Below are 6,969 nucleotides of genomic sequence, written 5' to 3'. Positions count from 1 at the left end.
CATATATGTCAATTTGTTACCATGGCCTGTTGTGAAAATTGACACTGTGTAATGAACATCATGTTTTTGTAGCTTTCTTAACCATGGATCCAATAATGGAATAAATTTAGTCTGTACCACTTCAAAACTCTCAGAAGTCTATTATTTTGTCATTGCTAAAGCTCAGCAGGAATTGGTTTTCCTATTCCATGAAAATATTTGAGAGTTCAAAAAGTCCAGAATCAGGCCAAAAAGTCAAAATCTCTGAAATATTTGTGAACCAAAAATGACACACACACCCCCAATAATTTGGTTTGGGACAATAAAAAGGTTTCATTTGTATAATTCACAACTGTTTTACTTTGATTTTGACCATTTTATTGTATTTTATTTTATTATAATTAGATTCCGTTTTGAAATGAAAAGTCATCTTGCAGTGGAAAAATAAAATTTTTAAATTAAAAAAGTCAAAACAAAAAATTTTCACAATAGGAAAAGTTTAAAAAAAATCATGTAGACAAATTTATCAAAACTGAACATTTCCCATTAAAAGTTTTGGTTACAACAAATTAGCATTTTCTGATGAAAAGACATTTGGTTGAAAACTTCCTGACAGGCTGTAATTCTGATATTCCCATCTGGAGACCCCAGTGGAGATTAGGGTGCCATTGTGCGGTGATCTGTGCACACGCAGTATAAGGGAAACGCTCACCCCAATGAGCTCACATTCTTAGATGCTTGTTTCTTGATGACTGATTGTAGTAACTGTCATTGGCTGAGGACAATGCACACACCTGAGGCTCCCTATATCTCTCTACAAATTCCCTGGGTACTACCCTCCCATCACCTCTATTTCAGGGACTGCCTGTAATCATCCAGCCATGCAAGGGGCTTCTCCCCAGCTTTCAAGCATACACTGCCCTGCCTTGCCCAGGTTTACTGTCCAAACAAAAGCAAAACAAACACAAAAAGCTCTTCAGCTCACCCTTCTCAGCCAGTTCTTATTCAACCACCACTGCTCTCCAACAGCTCTGTTACTCTTCTGGAACAGCAGAACCAGGGCAACATTACTGGGCAGTGGGCACCTGGCACCTTGGTCCACAGCCCCACCACAGGAGTTAACTCCACTCATCTATGGGTTAACTTCCTGGCACAATCTATCCCAATTACTCCCTTCTTCCTGCCCTCTGACATGCCTTTTTAGCTGCAGGTGTAGCCCTGCCCCATTTAATTAATTCACTTGGCCCACCTGCTCTGACACAGGGGTGCTGGGCTGGTCTACTCATAGGGAACAGTGATTCTGTGGCACACCTCCCCGCTTTTCAGAACAAAATCTTATTTTTTGTTCTTTTGACTTGTAAGATGCTTCACATTCCACACAGCCATTTCACAAAACATTCCTAATAATTCTCCAGGTTCCCCCTCAAAGTAAACCCCCACATCCCCCCCCGAAATATTCTCTGCCCTCATTTAACATAATAAACACTTCAAAGTCCAGGCTGCATGCGCTTTTACACAAATAGACATATGCAAATTATTCCCCCCTTGCTAGCTAGCCTAACCAACATTATAATAACAATAATAGACATTTGGGTTGACCCAAGATGAAAAACTGGGCAAAATGTAGGTACCTAACTGGGAGCTGAGTTCTTTGAAAATCTGGCTCTAGTGAGGGGCGTGAGATCTTCTGAAAATTCTGGCTGGTGATGTCTGGAACCTCTAAGAACCATCTCAACTTTTAGCCTTGGAAAGGACCTGATGAAAAAGTCTTCCTTCTGTTCAGCTCGATAGCGATTTTGTCCTTGATTTAAACCTAAACCTTGATCCCAGGTTTAGGTTTAAAACACAATTTATTTTATTTTTATATGCAATGCAAAACAAATTCTCTTCTGTAGGCATTTGAACAGAGGGCTATATGTAGATCTGCCACTAAGCCACATTGCCTTTCACCTTGAGCAAGGCAGCAATCAGTGGCATACAGGTGGAAGGCTATGAAATCTGGTTCTCCTCAGAACCCTTCAGCAGCTAGACTTCAGGAATGGAAGAGGCTACTGATCCTTCTCTCCAGATGGTTAATTCTGAAGACTAGTCCATAGAGCTGGGTGAATGTTTTTTTGGATGAATATTTTATTTACTGAAATAATTTGGTGGCCCAAAAATGACTTTTTTTTCAGTTTTGTTTCAAAGAGAAAACTGAAAAAATTCATCCTGGGGCAATCTGAACTATTATTATTATTATGTAGGTTAGGCTAGCTATCAAGCAAGGCAATAAATGATTTGCCCAGCTCTGCTTGTATGAAAGGTCCACAATGGGAACATACCTATGCTCTGTTCTGAGGCCGTTTGATTTTCACCTGGTCTCCAAAACGCATCTGAGCATGATGAAGTATCAACTGATGAGACAACAAGTGAAGATATGTGTTGAAAAGCTTCTTTCCTGACTGGAAATCAAATCTGGCTCACGATGGTGAAAGCACTAAAACCTAACGAATAGACTAGACCACCAGAGAGGTAACAGTGGGTATTTTTAACCACCTGTACTAGGCTTTCTCCAGCTCCTCTCTCTAATTTTAGAATCTGGTCCATTCTCCATTGCCCTAAGGGGACAAGAACGGAGGATGAAGGATCCCCTGTGCTCAGGGTCACAAACTGAGCCCAACCTAAGGCTTTGACACAAACTCAAATGACACCTTAGCTTTCTCCACAAGGATCACAAGAGTAACAAACAAACCCCAAGAAGAACAATCCTTCTCTGCTTTCATTTAGGCCTATTGCAACCCTCTCCACTTCTTCTTTCTCCTACTAGAGGCTCTTCCAGGAAAGCACCTGGAGCCAATACTAACTCTTTCCTAGAATCCAGGGAGGGGTTTTGATACCACCTCACATGAGCTGACAGGAGTTAGATTCTGTGTAACGGGGCCCTTAACTTTACCTGCTCCCCAGCCTTGCTCTCTTGGGGCTCTTAGGCAGGAAATGTCTCTTCCTGTCTCTGAGCTTTAGTAGAACAGGAAGAGAGATCAAATTGACCTTTCCATCATCCTCTGAGAGTGAGAGAGAATTTTCTCCTCCTCTATTCTAGTCTAGCTAAGAGAGGGGAAAATAACCCTTCAGGAGCTGACTGTCCCCCTTCAGCCATCTTTAGCTTCTCTACTTCTTCCTACATTGGCTCCAGCTCTGCATTGGGCATATAAGTACTTCCGTGTCATATACGTCCCAGCTCTCTTTATTGTCATGGAGATTGTTTCAGGCTGCGGACAGAGTCAGCTCTCTGCCTATCGACTGGATCACACAGTCTTCATTTCTTGTATATTTCTCTAACTCCTCGTTACTGCATTTGTGATGATTTATAAAAACCAGCCGGAGAGTAAAACAAGATGGCAATAAAAATCAATATACTGTGCTAAAAATACCAATGGAACAGTAAGGAAATTTGTAGCTCAGAGCTTGTGTTAGCATCGTTTGAAGACAAGCAAGATGATGAGAGTTCAAAAATATTAAGGGAAAAATGTTATTTTAAAAGGGGAATGTGATGTTCTATGTTAAAAGGAGGGTTTAGAGAGTTCCAGTTATTATGTTCTGGTTCCTCACACCCCAACCCTGCCTAGCCAGGAAAGGAGGGGAAATGTGCCCATCAGTCAATAGATTTCTCTGACATGAAAAGGATACACGAGGCTGTTTGTAGTTAGCTCAACATAAATAAAAGTGAGGGGAAAACTGCTGGCTGGGAGCTAAATATGCAGGCCAAAGGGTTGGGATTCTTCTGTGCTCAGATTTGTTATGCAGCTGGCAGTCTCCCAAATGATGGTCTGTTCCTTACCTCAAAATGCCGGCTAAGCCTCTTCTTTTGAACTTAAAGCTCCATGAAAGGAAAAAAATCACGAGGAAGAAAGCATAGAAGCTATGGATATAGTTGAGAAAGGACTTGGAGTGATGAAAGACCAAAAGTAGTAATGTTTCTGTGTGGTTTTGAACCAGGAACCTTTTGTGTATTAGGCAAATGTGATAACTACTACACTACAGAAACCAGCTACTATCACTTCTGGGGCCCTTTTCTAAGGCTTTCTCAGTAGCTGCTAAACCAGCTGATTTCCCTTTAAAGAACAGGGAAACAAAGGGCATCAAGAACTTATGTTTTTTGGATGAGTCAAGAAAAGGGAGTAGCACTGTCCCTCTCAGGTAGCCCCTGTTCAATTCCAGGTCAGAAAGCAAAACTCTTCTGCAAGAATATCCAAAAAAATATTTTGATTCACTTTATTTCATAAGTACAGTTGTGTGGCAATTCAATGAGGATCCTAAAGTTTCATAAAAGTTTGGGAAATACGGATTTGAGAAAATGGCTTGGAATGAAGGAAGACAAAAGTTGATCGGTCGAGAGAAAAGGCACTGTTTCTCCCTGGTTTGGAACTTTTCTCACAACTATTGTAATAGAAATGCTAAGCAAATGGGGTTCTATTGTTCCAAAGGAGATTGAAGCGAGGCCATTTTCTCCAGATAGAAGAAAATGGTCATGTCAGGAGTAGGATTTGAAACCACGTCTCTATGCAGAGACCAAAACACCCAAGAGATAGGAAAAAGGAGTCATAAAACTAGCACTTTAGACCAGTCCACCATCCTGCTGCTACAAAGAATGTGACTTATCAACCCTTGTTTTCATTAATATTTGTTGAACACTTTAGGGCGGTCAAGATGGCACATCTCTGTCAACTCCTAGAGACCTTCTACAGCACAGCTGATTTTTAGACACACTCACCTGCACCTAAAGTTACACATTTCCTGGAGCTCCATGAGTTCTGAGGTGTTGGAATCTCCCTGCTCATGTTTTAAGTGAACAAAAGATGGTTGCTGGCATTCTGAGACAGCAATGATGACCCTCAAAATCCTGTCTTGTGGGCCAGACAGTTGAGCAACCAGCACCCACAACCTCTACCATGATAGCATCCTGTCTAGCAACAACTCACTTATCAATAGCTGGGGTGTGAAATCCTCATTTCTTTGTTGTTCTATCACTGTAGTCCCCACTTCCCTATTGCTTGTCTGTATAATCTCTGTCTGGTTCTGTGATTGTTTCAGTCTGCTGGATAATTAATTTGTTGGGTGTAAACCAATTAAGGTGGTGGGATATGATTGGTTAGATAATCATGTTACAATATATTAGGATTGGTTAGTTCAACTTCAGTAAAATGATTGGTTACGGTATAGCTAAGTGGAACTCAAGTTTTACTATATAGTCTGCAGTCAATCAGAAGCAAAGAGGGGAATGGGAATGGGAATGGGAATGGGGGAATTGGAATTGGAATTGGAATTATGTTTTACTAAGGGGGGAACAGGAACAGGGACACAGGCAAGCCTCTGTGGTGTCAGAGCTGGGAAGGGGGATACTGAGGAAGGAAATTGGAATCATTGCTTGCTGGACGTTTACCTGAATAAACATTGAATTGTTTGCACCTTTGAACTTCGTGTATTGCTGCTCTCTGATCATGCGAGAAGGACCAAGGAATGAGAGGGTGATGGGATCAACCCTCTAACAAGTATATCTTTCAGGGTGTGAAAAACCCCGGAACAAGTCAGTAGCGTAGCTAGCGGGGTTCAGGGGAAACAGCCACTTCCCCTCAGCATGTTTTCAAAAAGCGGCGCCTGCCAGGCCGGCACTGGCAGCAGCACGGCCAGAGGAGCCATGGGTGGGGGGCAGCAGGCGCAGAAGCGGCGCCTGCCGGGCAGCACGGCCGAGCCATGGGGGGGGGGCGGCAGGTGCAGAAGTGGCGCCTGCCGGGCAGCACGGCTGGAGGAGCCATGGGGGGGCGGCAGGCACGGCTGGAGGAGCGAGGGGACCGGCTCCTCGGCCATCATGCCCCACGCTCAGTGCGGCCCCAACATCACCGCAGCCACGTTCTTTGGCGGTAGCTCAGGGCTCAGCGGCCAAGCGCTCCCCGGCCCCCGCTCCTTGCTAATGCGGCGGGCAGGAGCAGGCGAAAGGGCCCTTGTGTCTTTAAGGCCACCTGGCTGGCGAGCCCCACATGGAGCACACCAAGCACCGGCAGCAAGCTGGGGACAGGCAGTGGCGCAGGACAGAAGGTAAGCAGGCAGGGGGTCCGGTGCCTTGCACTGGGGGGTCCGGGTGATGGGCTCCCCGGGGCTGGGCCTGCAGGGCTGGGGCGCAGGCCGTGCTGTCTAGACGTGGAGGGGCCCTGGCATGGCGCAGGAGCCTGGGGCGGGGGGGATGGGACCCCATGGGTGGGGCCGGGTGGCACAGCCCGGCGTGGGATACCTGCAGACCGTGCTGGGCAGGAGAGACTCTCCCAGGATTGCGGGGAGACAGGGGGTATCTGCACCCCCAGGAAGCCTGCAGGAGTCCTGAGCCAGCCCTGGGGTTAATCTGGGGGGAAACGGGAGTAGTCGGAGGGCATGGCCAAAGGAGGGTGCCTTTTTTATGTTTGCTCCCCCTACATTTAAAACCTGGCTACGCCACTGGAACCAGTATAATTAAGCTGACCTAAGCCATGGTTAGATAATGCTAAGTGAAAGGAAAGATTGTTCTGTCGATGTAGCTATTACAGGGATGGAAAAGCTCTCCAGTCACTGTAGCAACAGTCTATTCTACAGTGCTTTAAGTGTAGACAGCCTCAGAGTGAGACCAGATGTGGCTCTGTGGATGCTCAGATAACAGCAATGCTTCCATAGTTGGCAGGATTTGAACCTGCATGGGGAAACCCCAATGAATTTCTAGTCCATTGCCTTAACCACTCAGCCACAACTACTAGATGTACAGCTGCTTCACTACACACTGATTCTGTTCTTAATGAATTGTCACTTCAAATTGCTCAGACCAGCTTCTCCAGCACACTCACGGCTATGCATTAGTGTAAGTGTGTCCATGGCTGAACAGCAAGAGTTCCTGCCCATTTCCCTTCCAGCTGGAGCATGATTAGAGTGTGTTTGTGGTTAACGACATTGCTATAGATTGTTGTTCATTCCCCACACTGACAATTCAGA

The 6,969-nt window shown here is 45.0% G+C and overlaps 1 non-coding gene across 1 annotated transcript; it reads right to left on the bottom strand.

The window, feature by feature from the left end:
* Positions 1 to 6,652: 6,652 nt before the first annotated feature.
* On the bottom strand, positions 6,653 to 6,734 carry TRNAS-AGA. Its single transcript has one exon. It is a non-coding gene; the product is annotated as a tRNA-Ser (tRNA).
* Positions 6,735 to 6,969: the final 235 nt, after the last annotated feature.

The sequence above is a fragment of the Mauremys mutica genome, chromosome 15 (genome assembly GCF_020497125.1).
Source record: "Mauremys mutica isolate MM-2020 ecotype Southern chromosome 15, ASM2049712v1, whole genome shotgun sequence".
NCBI lineage: Eukaryota > Metazoa > Chordata > Testudines > Geoemydidae > Mauremys > Mauremys mutica.
This window is presented reverse-complemented; position numbering and strand designations above follow the sequence as displayed.